Source organism: Pristiophorus japonicus, chromosome 5 (assembly GCF_044704955.1).
Source record: "Pristiophorus japonicus isolate sPriJap1 chromosome 5, sPriJap1.hap1, whole genome shotgun sequence".
In the NCBI taxonomy this organism is placed as follows: domain Eukaryota; kingdom Metazoa; phylum Chordata; class Chondrichthyes; family Pristiophoridae; genus Pristiophorus; species Pristiophorus japonicus.
The window spans coordinates 108918859-108943424 of NC_091981.1; the positions used below are offsets into that span (position 1 = coordinate 108918859).

Consider the following 24566-nt stretch of genomic DNA (forward strand, 5'->3'; position numbering starts at 1 on the left):
TTAACACCGCCCCTTTAAATGTAACCACAATAATTACATTTCCCCTATTAATGTAACCCCAATAAACACACCAGCTCTAATTAATTAACACCAATAATCGTACCACCCCTATAAATGTAACCACAATAATTACACCAGCCCTATTAATGTAAGCCCAATAATGACACCACCCTGTTAATCCTAACCCCAATAATGACATCACCCCTATTAATGTAACCCCAGTAACAACATCACCGCTATTAATTTAACCCCAATAATGATACCACCTCCATTAATATAAGCCCAATATTGACACCAACGCTATTAATATAAGCACAATAAATACCCCACCCTATTAATGTAACCTCAATAATGAAACCACTCCAGTAATGTAACCACAATAATGACATCACCTCTATTAATGTAACCCCAATAATGACATTACTCTATTAACGTAATCCCAATAATGACACCACCCTACTAATAGAACCCCAATTATGACATCACCCCTATTAATTTAACCCCAATTTTGACACTACCCTATTAACCTAATCCCAATAATGACACGACCCTACTAATATAACCCCAATTATGACATCATCCCTATTAATGTTAGCCCAATAATGACACAACCCACATTAATTTTATCCCAAAAGAACGCCACCCCTATTAATTTTACCGCAATAATGACATCACCCCTATTAGCGAAACCCCAATAATGCTACCACCCCTATTAATGTAACCCCAATAATGACACCAACTCTATTAATGTAATCCCAATAATGACACCAACCCTATTAGTGTAACCCCAATAATGTCAACACCCTATTGATGTACCCCCAATAATGACACCATCCTATTAATGTAACCGCGATAATGTTAGCATCCTATTAATGTAACCACAATAATGACACCACCCTATTAATGTAACACCAATAATGACATCACTGCTATTATTGAAACCCAATAATATCACCACCCCTATTAATGTAACTGTAATAATGTTACGATCCCTATTAAAGTAACTCAAATAATGACATCAGCTCTAATAATTTTACCCCAATAATGGCACCACCCCTATTAATGTAACTCCAATATTGACACTACTCCTATTAATGTAACGCCAATAATGACATCACCCCTATTAATGTAACACCAATAATGACACCACCCCATATTAATTTTACCCCAATAATGACACCACGTGTTAGATTTTACACTTTTGTGCAGATCACCCAAAAATGGGCGTTATTTCCGGCGGTAAAAATGGGTTTTTAGATCGCCGCTTGTCGCCCGAACTCAAAGTCCTTAGTCTCCATTTTTGAAATTGGCCGTTACTGCAAGCGATATGAAATGGGCAGTAGCATTCAATCTCTCTGACCTTCTGTCATAAAGTGTCGCCGTCCTTAGCAACGGCATGGCAACGCTCGATTCCCGTGATTCAGAAGGTCAAGGGTCATCATGACATGCGCAGAAGAGGAGAAAGAGAGAGAGAAAGCTCAGAAGGACTGAAGGCGTGTCTGGGTGTGGTGTGGCTGCTTGGGGAGGAAGGAGGTAGAGTTTAGAGCTTTACAGCAAATTGAGGGGAAAAAAATTAGCTGTTACCAGCCAGATATTTTCCCGAATTTGGTGCCTTTATGGAGGGAGAGGAGGAGGTGACACAGCACGCTGTGGAGACTCACGCTGGCGAGAGCAGTGAGCTGGGAGAGGAGCACATTGGAGGACGCAAAAGAGCCAGGAAGTTCTCGGATGAGGCAAATGCCTCCCTCCTGCAGGAGATCGAGTTACGCTGGGGTGATGTGACCAAGGGAGGGCGTGGGAAGCCCACCCCAAAGGCCTACCAGAAGATATGGGCCGAGATAGCAGAGGTGGTCTCGTCAGCGACCAACGAGGCGCATGAGGGCAACCAATGCCGCAAACGATGGAACGACCTTGTCAGATCCGCAAGAGTAAGTATTACATTTATTTACATGTATTTATATAATTTGATTTGTAACAGTCATGAGTGACTATCAGCAGATTTGAGGTCTTTCACTTTTACCGGGAATGTTGTACTCAAAGCCTGCGGTCACGGTGTACGTCTTTAGGTAAAGAATGATAATTATCAAAATAATCATGATTAAATCTGTCGGTTATGCGTTGTATCAGTCTCTGTGACCTAGCAATGATATCACGCAATGATCTCATGCCATGTCGTCCTGTCACCTTTTACAGAAGAAGCTATTGCCGATGAGGTCCGAGCAGAGGCGAACAGGCGGGGGCCACCAGTTGTCAGCGACATCACTGAGATGGAGGAGCAGGTGCTCGCACTCATGGGGAAGCATCCCGGGATGTCCACGCAAGGAGCTGCAGATCCTGAAGTGATGCCACGTGAGTAAAGTTTACACCATTGTGTGGTGTAAAGTCAATAGATGCCACACCCACTCATATCCGAGCAATAATGTATGATAGATGATTTCTAAAATTGTCCTATAAATAATGCTGGCCGAATGAAAATCATTGCAATGCAGAATGTGTTGATGGTCATGAAATGTGATGTCTGTGATGGTTTTGATAGCGTTGGTGCTTTTGTCGTGCATATGCTGTGTGTAGCGCTGGAATCACCTTGTGACCCTAGCACCCCCTTCTCCTCTTATAACCTCATTTGTGTTTTGCAGCTCAGCCAGCAGTGTGGCCCCAGGCAAGACCACAGAGGCCAGAAGGTGGAGGCGCGGGGCCTGACTCTCCGGACGATCTGGTGCTGAGGAGCTCCAATTCTCGCTCGTCAATCCGCTGGGTCTGTTGTCTACGGATAAGAGCACGGTCTTCGAGGAACCTGCATCGCCAGGCTCCAGAAGGCATTCCACCCCAAGGCCATCTAGTGCTCTTTTGGCCATTCCTGCCTCTACGCTAGAGGTATCAGGCCCAAGCACCTCACCATAGAGCACTCTATTTGTCCACAGGACCCCGCGGCAAGTCTGGTCCACGAGCGCAACATGAGAGCGGAGAGATGGTACAGTTGTCCAGGAGGACTGTAGACATTGGTGACCAGATCCTCGATGCCTTTGGGGGGCATATCCCGACAGATGGCCACCATGACCGAGTACATTCCGCGAATAGCGAAGGCCCTGGAGGCGATAACCAGGATCAGGTCTCCCAGTGATCCCGGAGCACGGCACTCCATCCCTAGGTTCAGCAGCACCAGTGCGAACGACACATGAGAGGCAGGACCAAGATCCTGCTTCTGAATCCGAGAATGTTCCCACCTGTGCACCCTCCGCTCCCATATCCATGCAACCACCACCTCTGCCTTCATTCCCCCCCCCCGCAATGAGGCTCCACCTGACAAGCTCTTCGGCCAGGCAGCATAGAGCGAGGAGGGGAAGGGGTAGAGGTGGGGATGGGGGAAGGAAAGTGAGGTGCATGTCTGCAGGTGATGGCTGTGTTATATCTCCATCTGGGTGTATGCAATTTGTTGTAATGTATGGGGGGAGGGGGCCATCCTCCTGTTTTGCATTTGTATTCTGTGTTGCTGGACGTTGAACATTAGATTGATGTCAATGGTCGAAAAAGTGGGGTGGGGGTGGGGTGTTTTTGCCCGTGATACTTATGATTTCAGACCAATGGTCGTATTAAAGGTTTTTTATTCAACATAACCTTGTTGCGCATTGTCTCAGATAGCTGGACCGTTACACACTGGTGATTCCTTAACATGAAAGCGTTAAATTAAACTTAACTTGAATCAACTTAAACTTTGGTGTGTGGGAGACCTGACCCATCCACCTCCATGGCACGAACCTGGTATTGCAGTACTTCCAGGAACGGTGCAGTGGCTCTAGGCCTTTTGGCTAAGAGCATTGGCGCAGAGTGATCCTTGGCATGTGCAAGGTGACCTCTGGCGTTTGTGATTTGACAAAGAATTGGAACGATTGGCTACGAATTTATAAATAAAAAATAAATAAATAAATAAATAAAAAAAACTTAAACTTTAATTGGCACCAAGGTGATGCCCACCATTGATGTCTGAGCTGCAAACACACAGCAGTGTGTCAGCATTGTCAATCACAGCAACGTTCTTTCAGACAAATCCTTCAGTTATGGGCTCCTGACGTAAGAGTCTTGCAGCTACGTGGCCACCACGGGCCCTTTCCTGCTGTCTGGAGCGGGGCGTGGGCATGGTTGCATCGCCAGCCTGATTGTCTGGCCTTAGCTCAGTGTCTAGCCCCTCGTCCTCCTCTTCCTCTCCCTCCTCTTCCTCTCCCTCCTGAGGTGGACCATCAGTCCCTTCTGGTAATTCTTGTCCCCTCCTGATAGCGAGTTTGTGCAGCATCGAGCACACGACCACGAATTTAGCTACTTGCTCAGGATTGTATTCTAGCTCCTCTCCTGAGTGCTTCAGGCAGCTAAAGCGCTGCTTAAGCACAGTTACTGTTTTCTGGACCATATTGCGTGTGTCTCTGTGGCTCTGGTTGTATCGTTTCTCGGCCTCGGTATGAGTGTCACGCAATGGTGTCATCAGCCAGGTGGCTAGGCTATATCGGTTGTCACCAAGCATCCAGAATTTTCCTTGTGGCTAACTCTTAAACATGTCAGAGACAGCGCTCTCACGCAGGATGTGAGCCTCATCGAAGCTGCCCGGACATTTGGCATTCACTGCCATTATTATCTGGTTGAGGTCGACAACTAGTTGGACCTTCAGGGAGTGAAATCCTTTTCTGTTACGAAAAAGCTCTGGGTCCTGAGAAGGTGCCCGCATGGCGATGTGAGTGCACTGTGTAGCTCCCTGCACCCTGGGGAACTTAGCAATGCGTTGAATGCTCCAGCCTGTCAGTCTGAGCCTCTGTGGTCATGGGGAAGCTGATAAAGTCCATCCTACATGCGTACAGGCTTCCGTGACCTGTCTAACGCAGCAGTGTGGCATGGTAAGACAGAAAGGAAATCTCGACTGCGGAGGCCCTGAAAGGAACTGGACGCATAGAAGGACAGTGCTGCAGTGACCATTACCTCGACCGACAGTCAAGTCCTGATGACAGGTTGCACATGTGGCCTGGTGAGCTGGCATATTTCAGTGCTTGGATACATTGAGATAAGACCTCTTTTCCCTGTAAGTGCGCAGTGTGTATGGTCTGGACCTTCTCCTCATTCTGGCACGTCATACATTGGGCACATAATGGTGTGCATTCGATGTTGTGCAATTTGCACTCTGCAGCATCTGCGTATTAATCGATGCAGATTGAGAAATGGTTGGCCCCATTCCAATGAAAGTATAATAGCAATTGATCAAGAGCAATCATTTCCACAATAAAAGGCACCTACAGTAAACCCCAATAGTCCAGAGTCTGAAAATATGTCTGTTGAGATGGTCACTTCACTTGAGAACTCCAGAGTCAATCCAAACTCCCCCGAAGTTGAACCAACCTTTTCAATGAAGCGACCTGCGATTTGAAAAATGGCACCCACACCGCTGTGATTCGTTCAGAACAGTTCCACTTTTTCAGAGCGGTGTTTTGGGTGAGCGATATTGTGGGCGAGATGTGTGCGAGATGGTGAAAGTGACGCTGGGTGATCTCCTGGGCGTTAGTTTCGCCTATTGTGATATTATTGGCTAGAACCTCCAATTTTTCTGCATGCTTAACACCCACTTAACGCCCATTTTACCACTGAAATGACATATAATGCCCTTATATCACCCATTTTGGCACAAAATGGAAACTGACAGACATTTTTAGGAAATTTATCGTCGAGCTTTATTTTCCCCATGGGCTTAACGCCAGGAAAAAATATTACCGCCCGCCCACGTTTTTGGGGCGGAATCATCAGAATGGGTGAAATCAACGCCCATAATATTGCCCAGCGTTAATTTCTGCACAAAATTAACGCCGAGATTCAATAATACCGCCCGCCCACTTTTTTTATCGTAAAGAGCACATTTGGCGAAACTAACGCCCAGGAGATCGCCCAGCGTCACTTTCACCACCTCGCACACATATCACCCACAATATCGCTCGCCCAAAAAAACGCCCAGAAAAAGTGGAACTGTTCTGAATGAACGCCAGCGGTGTGACTGACATTTTTAAAATCGCAGGTCGCTTCACTGAAAAAGCTGCCTCAACTTCGGGGGAGTTTGCATTGACTCTGGAGTTCTTCTCAGGTGAAGTGAACATTTTAACAGACATATTTTCAGACTCTGGACTAGTGGGGCTCCAGGTGTATTTTAGTGAGGAAATCATTGCTTCTGATCAATCACTATTATACTTTCAGTGCAATGGGGCCACCAAACAATAACTGTGCTTAAGCAGCGCTTCAGATGTCTTAACCACTCAGGAGGGGAGCTACAATACAACCTTGATCAAGTAGGTAAATTCGTGGTTGTGCGTTTGATGCTGCACAACCTGGCTATCAGGAGGGGCCAAGAATTGGCAGAAGGCACTGATGCTCCACCTCAGGAGAGAGAGGAAGAGGACGACGAGGGACTGGATGCTGGCAAGGGCCAGACAATCAGGCTGGCTAAGCAACCATGCCCACGGCCCCCTCCAGACCGCTGCAAGACTCTTACGAGAGGAGCTGATATCTGAACAATTTGCCTGAAAGTGCGTTGATGTGAGTGACAACGCTGATACACTGCTATGTGTGTGCAGCTTAGACATCAATGGTGCCCATCATCTTGGTGCCAGTTAAAGTTTACATTGATTGATGTTAAAGTTGTATTTAACCTTTTCACGGTAAGGAATCACCAGTGCGTAACGGTGCAGTTGTCTGACACAATGTGCAACAAGGTTATGTTCAATAACAAAAATTTTATACCAACATTGGTCTGAAATCATAAGTATCACAGACAATAACACCCAACCCCTGACCCCACCCCACATTTTCCACCATTGACATCAATCAAATGTTTAACAAGTCGAGCAACACAGAATACAAAGGCAAAGCAGGAGGGTGGTCCCCTCCCCCCACACATTACAACAAATTGCATACACCCAGATGGAGATATAACACAGCCATCACCTGCGGACATGCACCTCACTTTCCTTCCCCCTTCTGCTTCTTCTCCCCACATCTACCCCTTCCCCTCCTCGCTCCACAGCGCTTGGCCGAGGAGCTCCTCAGGTGGTGCCTTAATGGAGGGGATGAAGGCAGAGGCGGTCGTTGCACGGTTACGGGAGCGAGGGGGTGCCAAGGGGGCAACATTCTCTGATGCTGAAGCAGGATCTTGGTCCTTGCCCTCATCTGTCGTTCGCAGTGGTGGTACGGAACCTAGGGGTGGTGTGCCACGCTCGGGGACCACTAGGAGGCCTGTGCCAGCAGTATTCCTGGTTATCGCATCCAGGGCCTCCACCATCCGAGAAATGTACTTGGTCATGGTATCCAGTTGTCGGGATATACCCCCCAATGCTTCAATGAGCTGGTAACCAATATCTACAGTCTTCCTGGACAACTGTACCATCTCTCCACTGTCATGTGGTGCCCATGGAACAGATCTCCCGCATCCACGAGATGTGGGTCGGCGCCATCCTGAGGACAACTGGGATGCCCTGTGATGACGTGCTTGGGGCCAGTACCTCCAGAGTGGAGGCAGGAATGACCGGAGGAGCACTAGATGGCCTTGGGGTGGAATGGCTTCTGGAGCGTGGCAATGCAGGTTCCTTGAAGTCCATGCTCTCATCTGTGGAGAACAGACCCAGCGGATTGATGGGCGAGAATTGGAGCTCCTCAGCACCAGATGTTGGATCGTCCGAAAAGTCGGGCCCCGCGCCCCCACCTTCTGGCCTCTGTGGTCTTGTTTGGGGCCACGCTGCTGGCTGAGCTGCAAAACACAAATGAAGTTATTAGAGAAGTGGGTGCTAGGGTCACAAGGTGAGTCCAGCACTAAACATAGCATATGCACGACAAAAGCACCACCGCTCTCAAAACCATTGCAGACATCACATTTCATGACCATCAACACATGTTACATTGCAATGATTTTCATTATTTCTATGACAATTTTAGAAATCATCTATCATATATGATTGTTCAGATATGAGTGGGTGCGGCATCTATTGACTTTACATCACGCAATGGTGTCAACTTTATTCATGTCGCTTCACTTCAGGGTCTGCAGATGCTTACGTGGTCATCCCGGGGTGCTTCCCCATGAGTGTGAGCACCCGCTCCTCCATCTCAGTGATGTCGCTGATGACTAGTGGCCCCCCGCCCATTCGCCTCTGCACGGATCTCATCGTCGATAGCTTCTTCTGTAAAAGGTGACAGGACGACATGGCATGAGATCATTGCGTGATATCATTGCTAGGTACTGTCACAGAGACTGATACAACACATAACCGACAGATGTAATCATGATTATTATGAAAATTATCATTCTTTACCTAAAGACATACACCGTGACTGCAGGCTTTCAGTAAAACATTCCTGGTCAAAATGAGAGATCTCACATCTGCTGATAGTCACTCATGACTGTTACAAATCAAATTATATAAATACATAAGTACAAGTAAATCAATGTAATGCTTACTCTTGCGGATCCCACAAGGTCACTCCATCGTTTGCGGTACTGGTTGTCCTCACGCAGCTCGTTGGTCGCCGACGAGACCACCTCTGCTATCTCGGCCCATATCCTCTAGTCGGCCTTTGGGGTGGGCTTCCCATGCCCTCCCTGTGTCAAATCACCCCAGCGTAACTCGACCGCCTGCAGGAGGGAGGCATTTACCTCGTCGGTGAACCTCCTGGCTCTTTTGCGCTCTTCAATGTGCTCCTCTCGCACCTCACTGCTTTCTCCAGCGTCAGTCTCCACAACATTCTGTGATGCCTCCTGCTCTCTCTCCATTATAGGAATTCGGGCAAATATGTGGCTGGTAACAGCTAATTTTTGTTTGCCTACTTGTTGTGAAGCTCTAAATTCTCCCTCCTTCCTCCCAAAGCAGCCACACCACACCCAGACACACCTTCAGTCTCTCTGAGCTCCCTCTCTCTCTGTCTCCTCTTCTGCGAATGTCATGATGACACTTGACCTCCTGAATCGCAGGAATCGAGTGTTGCCATGTCGTTGCTAAGAACATCCACACTGTACGGCAGAAAGTCAAAACAATTTAACACTACCGCCCATTTCATATCGCTGGCGGTAATGCCCATTTTCAAAAATGAAGATTAGGTGCTTTGAGAATGGGCGAGAAGCCGGCAATCTGAAAATCCTTTTTTACCGCCCACGCCGGAAATAGCACCCATTTTTGGGCGATAAGCACAAAAGTGGAGGTTCTAGCCCTATGGGCGTTGGTTTTTCCCATTCTGATGATGCTGCCCCAAAAAAGTGGGCAGGCGGTATTATTTTTTCCGGGCGTTACATACATGGCGAAAGTAATGCTCGGCGATAAGCGTCCGAAAAATGGGCGTCAGTTTCCATTTTGCGGCTAAATGGGAGATATCTGGGCGTTATACCTCATTTCAGCGGTAAAATGGACGTTAAGTGAGCGTTATACATGCAAATATAATGGAAAAGCTAGCCCCACGACTATTAATGTAGCCCCAGTAATGACACCACCCTATTAATGTTACCCCAATAATGACACCACTCCTATTAATGTTACCCCAATAATGACACCTCGACTATTAATGTAGCCCTAATAATGCAACACCAATAATGACATCACCCCTAATAATTTAACCGCAATAATGACAGTACCCCTATTAACATAATCACAATAAAGACATTACCCCTATTAAAGTAACCCCAATAAATACACCAGCCCTAATAATTTAACCCCAATATTGGCACCATGCCTATAAATGTAACCAAATTAATGACACCAGTCCTATTAATGTAACCACAATAATGACATAATCTCATTTAATAACCGAATATTATCATCACCCCTAATAATGTAAACCCAATAATGACACCACTCCTATTAATGTAACCCGATTAATGACACCACCCCTATTAATGTAGCTCCAAGAAAGACACCAGCCCTCATAATGTAACCCCAACATTGGCACCATCCTTATAAATGTAACCACAATAATGACACCAGTTCTATTAATGTAACCACAATAATGACATCATCCCATTAATATAATCCAATTGTATCACCACCCCCAATAATGTAAACCGAATAATGATACCACCACTATTAATTATAACCAAATAATGAGACCACCCTCTTAAAGTAATAACACCACAATGTTAATCCTAACCCCAATAATGACATCACCCCTATTAATGTAACTCCAATAATGAAATGACCCTATTAATGTAAACCCAATAATGAAACCAATCTGTTAATGTAACCTCAATAATGTCAACGCTCCTTTAAAGTAACCCCAATAACGACAGCACCCCTATTAATGTAAGCCCAATAATGGCACAATCCCTATTAATTTGACCCCAATAAGAACACCACCCCTATTAATGTAACCGTAATAATGTCACGATCCCTATTAAAGTAACACAAATAATGACATCAGCCCTAATAATTTAACCCCAATAACGGCATCACCCCTATTAATGTAACCTCAATAATGATACCACTCTAGTAATGTAACCCCAATAATGACATCACCCATATTAATGAAACCCCAATAATGACACCACCCTCATTAATGTAACCCCAATAGTGACAACACCCCTATTAAAATAAGCACAATAATGACCTCACCCTATTAATGTAACCTCAATAATGGAACCACTCTAGTAATGTAACCCCAATAATGACATCACCCCTATTAACATAATCCCAATAATGACACCACTGTTAATCCTAACCCCAATAATCACTCCACCCCTATTAATGTAACCCCAATCATGACACCACCTTATTAACATAATCCAAATAATGATACCATCCTATTAATAGAGCCCCAATAATGATATCACTCCTATTAATGTAAGCCCAATCATGACACAACCCCTATTAATTTTACCCCAATAAGAACACCACCCTTATGAATTTTACCACAATAATGACGTCAGCCCTATTAGCGAAACCCCAATAATGCTACCACTCCTATTAATGTAACCCCAATAATGTCACCACCCCTATTAATGTAACTGTAAAATTATCACAATCCCTATTAAAGTAACACAAATAATGGCATCAGCCCTAATAATTTAACCCCAATAATGGCACCACCCCGTTAATGTAACCCCAATAATGTCAACACTCTATGAATGTAACCCCAATAATGACATCACCCCATTAATGTAACCCCAATAATGACACCACCCCTTAATGTAACACAATAATGTCACCACCCCTATTAATGTAACCATAATAATGTTACAGTCCCTATTAAAGTAACACAAATAATGACATCAGCCCTAATAAATTAACCCCAATAATGATACCACTCTAGTAATGTAACCACAATAATGTCAACACCCTATTAATGTAACCCCATTAATGACACCACCCCTATTAATGTAACCCCAAGAAAGACACCAGCCCTCATAATTTAACCCCAATATTGGCACCCCCCTTATAAATGTAACCACACTATTGAAACCAGTTCTATTAATGTAACCACAATAAGGACATCATCCCATTAATATAACCCAATTGTATCATCACCCCCAATAATGCAATCCCAATGATACCACCACTATTAATCATACCCTAATAATAAAACCACCCACTTAATGTAACCGCAATAATGACACCACCCTATTAATGTAACCCCAATAATGTCAACACCCCTATTAATGTAACCCCAATGATGACAGCACCCCTATTAATATAAACCAAATAATGGCACCACCCCTATTAATGTAACCCCAATAATGTCAACATCCCTTTAATGTAAGCCCAATAATGACAATCCCTCATTAATGTAACCCCAAAGATGATACTACCCCATTAATGTAACCCCAATAATGACATCACCCCATTAATGTAACCGCAATAATGTCGCCACCCCTACTAATGTAACCATAATAATGTCACCATCCCTATTAATGTAACATGAATAATGACACCACCCCTATTAGTGTAAGCCCAATAATGACATATGTCCTATTAATGTAACCATAATAATGACAATGGGCTAGATTTTTCATTTTTTGCAGATCGCCCAAAAATGGGCGTTATTTCCGGCGTGGGCGGTAAATATGGGATTTCAGATCAGCGGATTATCGCCCATTTTCAAACCCCCTAGTTTCCATTTTAGAAATAGGCGTTACCGCGAGTGATGTGAAATCCCTAGCATTAAATCTCTTTGATGTTCTGCCGTAAAGTGTCGGCGTCCTTAGCAACAGCATAGCAATGCTCCCATGATTCAGGAGGTCATGGGTCATCATTACTTGTGCAGAAAAGGAGACAGAGAGAGAGGGAACAGAGAGGGACTGAAAGCGTGTGTGTGTGTGGTGTGTGCTTGTTTGGCTGTTGTGGGAAGCACGAGGGAGATTCACCAGCAGCAAAAAGCCTACTAAGCACCAAGAATGTAGTTGGTACCGAGTTTTTGTCCAACAAATAAGATATAACATGGAAGGGATGGCGGAGGCCTGGAGCTGTTAGCCAGGAACGCTGGTGGCAGAGGGCTCCCAGTGGTCCCGGAGCGCAGCATTGCACCCCAAGGTGCCGCAACCCCATTGCCAATGACACGCGAGCCAGGAGGAAGATCTTGCTTCTGGCTCGGACCACATTCCCACCTTGGGACTGTCCTCTCCCGTATCTGGTTCTACCGTCATCCCCCCCAATGAAGCATCGCCTGAGAAGCTCATTGGCCAGGCGGCTTGGAGTCAGGAGGGGAAGGGGAAGGGGTAGAGGTGAGGAGAAGCGGGGTGGGGGGGTGGGGCGGAAAGTGAGGTGTATGGCCGCAGGTGGCTGGGGCATTTTTCTAGGCTGCTGCTGCTATTTTGGTGGGAGGGTCGGGGCAAGGGGCGAGAGGACTACCTTGTTGGTTTGCATTTGTATTCTGTTTTGCGGGAAATGGGAACCATTGTAATGATGTAAATGTGATAAATTTGTTGTAGGGTGGGGCGGAGGTGAGGTGGCGTGTTTTTTACAGATATACTTATGATTTCCGACAAATGGTCCGATTAAATGTTTTTTATTTAACATAACCTTGTTGTGCATTGTCTCAGATAGCTGCACCGTTACACACTGTTAATTCCTTAACATGAAAGGGTATAATTACACTTAACTTGAATCAACTTAAACTTTAACTGTCACCAAGGTGATGGATACCATTGATGTATGACCTGCACACCCAGCAGTGTTGCAGCTTTGTAAATACCACCAACGTTCTTTCAAGCAAAGCGCTCATTTATGAGCTGCTGACGTAAGAGTCTTGCAGATATGTAGCCACCATGGGCCCTTTTCTACGGTCTAGAGATGGGAGGGGACATGGTTTCAGCGTCAGTCTGATTGTCTGGCCCAAAGTCAGCGTCCACCTCCTCGTTCTCCTCTTCCTCTCTCTCCTGAGGTAGACCGTCAGACCCTTCTGACAATTCTTGTCCCCTCCTGATAGCCAAGTTGTGCAGCATGGAGCACACAACCACAAATTGAGCTACCTGCTCAGGGTGGTATTGGAGCTCTCCTCCTCAGTGCTCCAGGCATCTAAAGTGCTGCTCAAGCACTCCAATGGTTTTCTCACTGATATTGCGAGTGGTTCTGTGGCTCCCATTGTATCGCTTCTCGGCTTCGGTGTGGGTGTCACACAGGGGAGTCATCAGCCAGGTGGCGAGGCGATATCCTTTGTCACCAAGCAACCAGCATTTATCGTGTGGCTGATTGTTGAACAAGTCAGATACAGTGCAATCACGCAGGACGTGAGCATCATGGTGCTGCTCGGAAATTGAGCATTCACTGCCATAATAATTTGCTGGTAGTCGACAACAAGTTGCACATTCAGGGAGTGGAATCCCTTGTGTTCCTAAAAACCTCTGCATCCTGAAATGGTGCCCGCATCGCGATGTGCGTACAGTCTATTGCTCCCTGCACCTTGGGGAAGTCAGCAATTCAGTAGAATCCGAAAGCCCTCTCTGTCTGAGCTTCCCTGGTCATAGGGAAGCTGATAAAGTCTATCCTGTGTGCATACAGGGCTTCAGTGACCTGACTAATGCAGCAATGTGTGGCATGCTGAGATATAGCGCAAATGTTGCCAGCTGAGGCCTGAAGGGAACTCAATGCGTAGAACAAACGTGCTGCAGTGACCTTGACCTCGACAGACAGTGCAATCCTGATGGTGCAGGCAGGCTGCAGATCTCCCCTGATGAGCTGGCATACCTCACTGATAACCACTTTGTGGAAGCGCAGTTTCCGAAGGCAGGTTGTGTCGGACAAGTTGACTTAAGACTGCTTCTCCCTGTAAGTGTGGTGGGTGTAACGTCTGGTCCTCCTCATCAGTCTGGCACGTCTTACATTGGGCACATGATGCTGTCGAATGTACCTTCTGCCATCTCGAGTCTACAGCATGTGCGTGGTCATCAAGAGAGGCTGAGAAATGACAGGCCACCTTCCAATTCTGTATTACACCGTTTGTTCACAAACAATATATGTCTCCACTAAGACACCTAAAGTAAATTCCAATTATCCACAGTATGATAAGATATTTGTCCAGATGTTCATATCACCTCCAGAGTACATCCAAACTCCTCCGAAGTTGAAGCAGAGCAGCCTTTTAAATGATGCGACGTAAGATTTAGAAAATGGCGTCCATACTGCTGTGAGTAGTTCCGGTCAGTTCAACTTTTTCATAGTGATTTTTTCGGTGAGCGATATTGTTGGCGAGATGTCTACAAGGTGCCAAAAGTAAGGATGGGTGATTTTCTGGGCATTAGTTTCAGCAAATGTGATCTTTATGACAAAAAATAGTGGCCGGGCGGTATTATTGAATCTCGGCATTAATTACGTGCCAAAAGTAACACTTGCCGATATTATGGGCGTTGGTGTCGTCCATTCTGATCTTTTCGCCCCAAAAAAGTGGGTGGGCGGTATTATTTTTTATCAGCATTGTGTACATGCCGAAAGTAACACTTGGCGATAAGTGACCGAGAAATGGGCGTTACTTTCCATTTTGTGCCTAAATGGGCGATATATGGGCGTTACACCTCATTTCAGCGTTAAAATAGATGTTAAGTGGGCGGTATGCATGCAAAAATAATGGAAGATCTAGCCCCGTAATCTCATTAATATAACCGAATTATATTATCACCCCATTTCTGTAAACAAGACGATTGGAGACCAGCTCTGCTGCACGGACCTAGTGCGCACACATATCGCAGTGTGGGCTGGCCCATGCTGCCCCTGGGCCCTTGCTTTTTCTGGGCCCCGAATTCTCGCCTCTGCTGGGCCCTGACCACATCCCTCTACGAACTCTTGCCGCTCCTTCACCCCGACCTTGCCACTCCTGCTGCACCGCCCTGCAGTGCAATCAGCCGTCGCACTCCTGCAGCAGCACGCGCTGCTCCTTGCAGTGGTATGCTGCCGCACGCTGCTCCCTCTAATGGCCCCAGCCTCCTGATGGTCTTGCAGGCCGGGACCGCACCGATTTCTGGGCCGGGCTGCCGCACGTTGCTCCCTCTAATGAGCTATTAATGTAACACAATAATGACACCACCCTATTAATGTAACCACAAAAATGACACCATCCTATTTATATAAGCCCAATAATGACACCACCCCTCTTAACATAACCCGAATAATGACATCATCCCTATTAATGTAACCCCAATAATGACCCCACCCTATTAATGTAAGCCCAATAATGACACCACCCCTCTTAATGTAAGCCCAATAATGACATCACTCACATTAATGTAACTCCGATAATGATACCACCCTGTTAATCCTAACCCCAAGAATGACATCACCCCTAATAATGTAACCCCAATAATGTCAACAACCCTATTAATGTAACCCCAATATTGACAGCACGCCTATTAATGGAATCACAATAATGACACCAGTCCTATAAATATAACCCAATTATATCAGCACCCCTATTAATGGAACCCCAATAATGACCCCACCCTGTTAATGTACTCGCAATAATGAAACCACCCCTCTTAATGTAATCCCAATAATAACATCACACTTATTAATGTAAGCCTAATAATGACACCACCCTATTACTATAACCCCAATAATGTCAACACCCCATTAACGTAACCCCCATAATGACACCATACTTTTAATCCTAACAATAATAAAGACATCGTTTCTATTAGTGTAACCTCAATAATGACACATTCCATATTAATGTGCCCGCAATAATGACACTACCCATATTAATATAACCGCAATAATGTCACCATCCCTATTAATGTAATCCAAATAAAGACATCAGCCTGAATAATTTTACCCCAATAATGACATCACCACTATTAATGTAACCCCAATAATTAGCTACCTCTATTAATGTAACCCCAATAATGTCACCATCCCTATTAATGTAACCCAAATAATGACACCAGCCCTAATAATTTTACCCCAATATTGTCACTACCCCTATAAATGTAACCCCAATAATGAATCCACCCTCTTAATCCTAACCCCAATAATGACATCACCCCTATAAATGCAATCCCAATAAGGACACCACCCCAATTAATGTAACCCCAATAATGACACCACCCCTATTAATCTAAGCCCAATAATGACACAACCATTATTAATATAACCTCAATAATGTCAACATCACTATTAATGTAACACAATAGTGACATCACCCCTATTAATATAACACAATAATGACAGCATCCCTCTTAATGTAACCCCGATAATGACACCACCCTATTTATGTAAACCCAATAATGGCCGCACTCTGTTAATGTACCCACAATAATGAAACCACCTCTATAAATGTAACTGTAATAATGTCACCATCCCTATTAATGTAACCCAAATAATGTCAGCAGCCCTAATAATTTTACTCCGATAATGACATCACCCCATTAATGTAACCCCAAAAATCACACCACCCATATTAATGTAACCCCAATAATGTCACTACCCCTATTAATTTTACACCAGTATTGACATGACCCATATTAATGTAATCCCAATAATGACACCATCGCTATTAACGTAACCCCAACAATGAAACCAGATGTATTAATCCTAACCCCAATAATGACATCACCCCATTAATGCAATCCCAATAATGACACCACTCCGATTAATATAACCCCAATAATGACATGGAGTTAGATTTTACACTTTTATGCAGATCGTCCAAACATGGGCATTATTTCCGGTGTGGGCATTAAAAAAGGGTTTTCTGATCGCCGGCTTCTCGCCTATTCTCAAAACACCTAGTTTCCATTTTTTAAAATGGGCATTACCGCGAGCAATATCAAATGGGCGGTATCGTTAAATTTTTTTGACCTTCTGCCGTAAAGTGTGGCCGTCCTTCGCAACGGCATGGCAATGCTCGATTCCCGCGATTCAGGAGGTCAAAGGTCATCATGACATGCGCAGAAGAGGAGACAGAGAGTGAGGGAGCTCAGAGGCACTGAAAGTGCGTGTAGCTGTGGTGTGTGCTTGTCTGGCTGTTGTGGGAGGCACGAGGGAGATTCACCAGTAGCAAAAAGCCTACTAAGCACCAAGAACATAGCTGGCACTGAGTTTTTGTCCAACAAATAAGATATAACATGGAAGGGATGGAGGAGGCCCTGGAGCTGGTAGCCAGGAACACTGATGGCAGAGGGCTCCCAGTGGTCCCGGAGTGCCGCACTGCACCCCAAGGTGACTTCACGCACCCTCATTGCCAACCACACATGAGAGCCAGCAGCAACATCTTGCTTCTGGCTTGGAGCACCTTCCCACCTTGGGGCCGTCCTCTCCCGTATCTATCCAAGCAGTGTTTCGGCCATCATCCCCCCCCCCCCCCCCCCAATGAAGCATCGCCTGAGGACTTCCTCAGTCAGGTAGCTTGGAGTCAGGAGGGGAAGGGGAAGGGGCCAAGGTGGGGAGGCAAAGCGGGAGGCAGGGGGGTGGGGGGAGAATACTTATGATTTCAGGCTATTGTTCGGTTTAATGTTTTTTATTGAACAAAACTTTGTAGCACATTGGCTCAGTTGGCTGCACCATTACACGCTGGTGAATCCTTAACATCAAAGGGTATAATTACACTTAACTTCAATCAACTCAAACTTTAACTGTCACCAAGGTGATGCCCACCATTGATGTATGACCAGCACACCCAGCAGTGTGTCAGCTTTGTAAATAACACCAACGTTCTTTCAGGCAAAGCAATCATTGATAAGCTCCTGACATAAGGCTCTTGCAGCTATCATGCCACCATGGGCCCTTTCATGCTATCTACAGGTTGGCGGGGGCATGGCTTCAGCGTCAGCCTGATTGTCTGGGCCGATGTCAGCGTCCACCTCCTCATCCTCCTCTTCCTCTCTCTGGTGAGGTGTACTGTCAGACTCATCAGGCAATTCTTGTCCCCTCCTCATAGCCAAGTTGTGCAGCATGGAACACATCACCACGAATTGAGCTACCTGCTCAGGGTGGTATTGGAGCTCGCCTCCTGAGTGGTCCAGGCATCTAAAGCGCTTCTTCAGCACTCCAATGGTTTTCTCCACGATATTGCGAGTTGCTCTGTGGCTCTTGTTGTATCGCCTTTCGGCCTCGCTGTCACGCAGGGGGGTCATCAGCCAGGTGGTGAGGCCATATCCTTTGTCACCAAGCATCTAGCATTGACCTTGTGGCTGATTGTTAAACAAGTCCGATATAGTACTCTCACGCAGGATGTGAGCATCATGGATGCTGTCCGGAAATTGAGCATTCACTGCCAGTATAATTTGCTGATGGTTGACAACCAGTTGGATATTCAGGGAGTTGTGTTTCCTGAAAACCTCTGCATCGCGATGTGCGTAAAGTCTATTGCTTCCTGCACCTTAGGGAAGTTTGCAATTCTGGAAAATCCTAGAGCTCTCTCATTCTGTATCTCCCTGGTCATAGGGAAGCTGATCAAGTCCCTCCTGCACGCGTACAGGGCTTCAGTGACCTGTCTAATGCAGCGATGTGTGGCATGCTGAGAAAGTCCACAAATGTTGCCAGCTGTGGCCTGAAAAGAACCCGACGCGTAGAACGACAGTGCCGCGGTGACTTTGACCTCGACGGACAGTGCAGTACTGATGGTGCTGGCAGGCTGCAGATCTGCCCTTATCAGCTGGCTTACCTCAGTGATAACCTCTTTGTGGAAGCACAGTCTCCGAAGGCAGGTGTTGTCGGGCAAGTGGGGATAAGAATGCTTCCACTTGTATTTACCGGTCTGGTCCTCCTCATCTGTCTGTCACTTCTTACATTGGGCACATAATGCAGTGGAGCGTTCCTGCGGCGATGTCGAGTCTGCTGCATGTATTTTGTCACCAAGAGAGGGTGAGAAAGGCGAGGCCCAATTGCAGTAGCTCTCTGTTTTCCACCGATTGCTCACAAACAAGGAATATCCCGACAAAGACACTTCTTCAATTCCAATTGGTCACAGTATGGTAAAGATATTTTTACAGATATTCACATCAACTCCAATGACCTGCAGAGTACATCCGAACTCTGCCGAGGTTGAAGCACAACAGTCTTTTAAAGGACGCGACATGTGATCTAGAACATGGCGTTCATAACACTGTGATTCGTTCCAGTTAGTTCCACTTTTTGTGGCCGTTTTCTGGGCGAGCGATATTGTGGGCGATATGTGTGCGAGGTGGTGAAACTGACGATGGACGATCTCCATCGCCGCTAATTTGGGTAAATATGCTCTTAACGACAAAAAACAGTGGCCGAATGTTAGTATTGAATCTCGGCGTTAATTCCATGCGGAAAGTAACGCTGGCCGATATTATGGGCGTTGAAATCGCCCATTCTGCTGATTCCGCCCAAAAAAAGTGGGCAGGTGATAATATTTTTTCTCGGCAGTAAGCACATGGGGAAAGTAACGCTCGGCGATAAGTTTCCGAAAAATGCCCGCCAGTTTCCATTTTGTACCAAAATGGGTGATATATGGGCGTTATACGTCATTTCAGCGGTAAAATGGGAGTTAAGTGGGCGTTAAGCATGCAAAAAAAGTGGAGGTTCCAGCCCATGATCTCCATTTTTGAAATTGGGTGTTAACGCGAGCAATATGAAATGGGCGGTAGCGTTAAATCTCTCTGACCTTCTGTCGTAAAGTGTCGCCGTCCTTAGCAACAGCATGGCAATGCTCAATTCCCACGATTCAGGAGGTGAAGAGGAGACAGATAGAGAGGGAACTGAGAGGGACTAAAGGCATGTCTGGGTGTGGTGTGGCTGCTTTGGGAGGAAGGAGGGAGACTTTAGAGCTTTAGAGCAAATAGGGAAACAAAAATTAGCTGTTACCAGCCAGATATTTGCCCGAATTTGGCCTATAATGGAGGGAAAGGAGGAGGTGTCACAACACGCTGTGGAGACTGAAGCTGGCGAGGCCAGTGAGCTGGGAGAGGAGCACATTGGAGGGCGCAAAAGGAGGAGGTTCTTGGACAAGGCAAATGCCTCCCTCCTGCAGGAGGTTGAGATATGCTGGAGTGATTTGACCCAGGGAGGCATGGGAAACCCACCCCAAAGGCCTACCAGAAGATATGGGCCGAGATAGCAGAGTTGGTCCCGTCAGCGACCAACGAGGTGCGTGAGGGCAACCAATGCCGCAAACGATGGAACGACCTTATCGGATCCGCAAGAGTAAGTGTTACATTTATTTACATGTACTTATGCATTTATATAATTTGATTTGTAAGAGTCATGAGTGACTATCAGCAGATGTGAGGTCTTGCACTTTTACCGGGAATGTTGTAGGCAAAGCCTGCGATTACGTTGCACATCTTCAGGTAAAGAATGATCATTATTATAATAATCATGATTACATCTGTCGGATATGCGTTGTATCTGTCTCTGTGACAGTACCTAGCAATGATATCACGCAATGATCTCATGCCATGTCGTCCTGTCACCTTTTACAGAAGAAGCTATCGACGATGAGATCCGTGCAGAGGCGAACGGGTGGGGGGCCACTAGTCATCAGCGACATCACTGAGATGGAGGAGCGGGTGCTCACACTCATGGGGAAGCACCCCCGGATGGCCACGCAAGCATCTGCAGACCCTGAAGTGAAGCGACGTGAATAAAGTTTACACCATTGCGTGATGTAAAGTCAATAGATGTCACACCCACTCATATCCAAACAATCATATATGATAGATGATTTCTAAAATTGTCATAGAAATAATAATGGCCGAATGAAAATCATTGCAATGCAACATGTGTTGATGGTCATGAAATGTGATGACTGTGATGACCTTGATAGCGGTGGTTCTTTAGTCGTGCATATGCTGTGTGTAGCGCTGGAATCACCTTGTGACTCTAGCACTCCCTTCTCCTCCAATAACCTTATTTGTGTTTTGCAGCTCAGCCAACAGTGCGGACTCAGCTCCACTTACCCGCCCACTCCCCATAACCCTTAATTCCCTTATTGGTTAAAAATCTATCTATCTGTGACTTGAATACATTCAATGAGCTAGCCTCAACTGCTTCCTTGGGCAGAGAATTCCACAGATTCACAACCATCTGGGAGAAGAAATTCCTTCTCAACTCGGTTTTAAATTGGCTCCCCCGTATTTTGAGGCTCTGCCCCCTAGTTCTAGTCTCCCCGACCAGTGGAAACAACCTCTCTGCCTCTATCTTGTCTATTCCTTTCATTATTTTAAATGTTTCTATAAGATCACCCCTCATCCTTCTGAACTCCAACGAGTAAAGACCCAGTCTACTCAATCTATCATCATAAGGTAACCCCCTCATCTCCGGAATCAGCCTAGTGAATCGTCTCTGTACCCCCTCCAAAGCCAGTATATCCTTCCTTAAGTAAGGCGACCAAAACTGCATGCAGTTCTCCAGGTGCGGCCTCACCAATACCCTATACAGTTGCAGAAGGACCTCCCTGCTTTTGTACTCCATCCCTCTCGCAATGAAGGCCAACATTCCATTTGCCTTCCTGATTACCTGCTGCACCTGCAAACTAACATTTTGGGATTCATGCACAAGGACCCCCAGGTCCCTCTGCACCTCAGCATGTTGTAATTTCTCCCCATTCAAATAGTATTCCCTTTTTTTGTTTTTTTTCCCAAGGTGGATGACCTCACACTTTCCGACATTGTATTCCATCTGCCAAACCTTAGCCCATTCGCTTAACCTATCTAAATCTCTTTGCAGCCTCTCTGTGTCCTCTACACAACCCGCTTTCCCACTAATCTTTGAGTCATCTGCAAATTTTGTTACACTACACTCTGTCCCCTCTTCCAGGTCATCTATGTATATTGTAAACAGTTGTGGTCCCAGCACCAATCCCTGTGGCACACAACTAACAACCGATTTCCAACCCGAAAAGGACCCATTTAGCCCGACTCTCTGCTTTCTGTTAGCCAGCCAATTCTCTATCCATGCTAATACATTTCCACTGACCCCGCGTATCTTTATCTTCTGCAGTCACCTTTTGTGTGGCACCTTATCGAATGCCTTTTGAAAATCTAAATACACCACATCCATCGGTACACCTCTATCCACCATGCTCGTTATATCCTCAAAGAATTCCAGTAAATTAGTTAAACATGATTTCCCCTTCATGAATCCATGCTGCGTCTGCTTGATTGCACTATTCCTATCTAGATGTCCCGCTATTTCTTCCTTAATGATAGTTTCAAGCATTTTCCCCACTACAGATGTTAAACTAACCGGCCTATAGTTACCTGCCTTTTGTCTGCCCCCTTTTTTAAACAGAGGCATTACATTAGCTGCTTTCCAATCCGCTGGTACCTCCCCAGAGTCCAGAGAATTTTGGTAGATTATAACAAATGCATCTGCTATAACTTCCGCCATCTCTTTTAATACCCTGGGATGCATTTCATCAGGACCATGGGACTTGTCTACCTTGAGTCCCATTAGCCTGTCCAGCACTACCCCCCTAGTGATTGTGATTGTCTCCAGGTTCTCCCTTCCCACATTCCTGTGACCAGCAATTTCTGGCATGGTTTCTGTGTCTTCCACTGTGAAGACCGAAGCAAAATAATTGTTTAAGGTCTCAGCCATTTCCACATTTCCCATTATTAAAACCCCTTCTCATCTTCTAAGGGACCAACATTTACTTTAGTCACTCTTTTACGTTTTATATATCTGTAAAAGCTTTTACGATCCGTTTAATCATCAATCTAATGTTCAGGATATCCAGCAACACAGAATACAAAGGCAAATCAGGAGGGTGGCCCCCTCCCCCATACATTCCAACAAATTGCATACACCCAGATGGAGATATAACACAGCCATCACCTGTGGACATGCACCTTAGTTTCCTTCCGCCCTCCCCTTCTTCTCCCCACCTCTACCCCTTCCCCTTCTCGTTCCATGCCGCCTGGCTGAAGAGCTCCTCAGGCGGTGCCTCATTGGAGGGGATGAAGGCAGAGGCAGTGGTTGGACAGGTACGGGAGCAGAAGGTGCCGAGGGGAGAACATTCTCTGATCCAGAAGCAGGATCTTGGTCCTGCCTCTCATCTGTAGTTGTAGTTCACCACAGAGGCCAGAAGGTGGGGGCGTGGGGCCGGATTCGCTGGACGATCCTACATCTGGTACTGAGGAGCTCCGATTCTCGACCGTCAATCCGCTGGGTCTGTTCTCTACGGATGAGCGCATGTTCGAGGAACCTGCTTCGTCACACTCCAGAAGCCATTCCACCCCAAGGCCATCTAGTGCTCCTCTGGCCATTCCCGCCTCCACTCTGGAGGTACCGGCCCCAAGCACCTCGCTACAGGGCACCCCATTTGTCCCCAGGACTGCGATTACCCCCCAGAGTAATGGACGTGGCAGGTCTGGTCCATGAGCACCAGATGAGAGCGGAGAGATGGTACAGTCATCCAGGAGGACTGTAGACATTGGTGACCAGATCCTCGATGCATTGGAGGGCATATTCCGATAGCTGGCCACCAGGACTGCGTATGTTGCACGTATAGCGGAAGCCCTGGAGGCAATAGCCAGGAACACTGCTGGCACAGGCCTCCCAGTGGTCCCAAAGCGCGGCACTCCACCCCTAGGTTCCGCACCACCACAGCGAACTACAGATGAGAGGCAGGACCAAGATCCTGCTTCTGGATCAGAGAATGTTCTTCCCTCGGCACCCTCCGCTCCCATACCTGTCCAACCACTGCCTCTGTCTTCATCCCCCCCAATGAGGCACCGCCTGAGGAGCTCTTCAGCCAGGCGGCATGGAACGAGAAGGGGGAGGGGTAGAGGTAGGGAGAAGAAGGGGAGGGGGGAAGGAAAGTGAGGTGCATGTCCACAGGTGATGGCTGTGTTATATCTCCATCTGGGTGTATGCAATTTGTTGTAATGTATGGGGGGAGGGGGCCACCCTCTTGCTTTGCATTTGTATTCTGTGTTGCTGGACATGTTGACCATTTGATTGATGTCAATGGTCGAAAAAGTGGATGCCGGTGAGCTGTTTTTGCCCGTAATACTTATGATTTCAAACCAATGTTGGTATGAATTTTTTTTTATTGAACATAACCTTATTGTGCATTGTCACAGGTAGCTGGACCGTTATACACTGGTAATTCCTTAACATGAAAGGGTTAAATGAAACTTAACTTCAATCAACGTAAACTTTAACTGGCACCAA

At 46.1% G+C, this 24566-nt stretch overlaps 1 protein-coding gene across 6 annotated transcripts in view; it reads right to left on the minus strand.

Moving 5' to 3' along the window:
- The window catches only part of colq (collagen-like tail subunit (single strand of homotrimer) of asymmetric acetylcholinesterase), a 247710-nt gene that overhangs the window by 195519 nt on the left and 27625 nt on the right, over positions 1 to 24566 (minus strand). Inside the window, exon 1 of one of the 6 annotated variants that reach the window (XM_070880845.1) lies at positions 19084 to 19156. The exons of the other annotated variants lie outside the window; for them this stretch is intronic. The gene's annotated coding sequence lies outside the window, so the exon portion shown is untranslated. Of the gene's footprint in view, positions 1 to 19083; positions 19157 to 24566 lie in introns of those variants that run through there. 6 annotated transcript variants of the gene reach the window in all.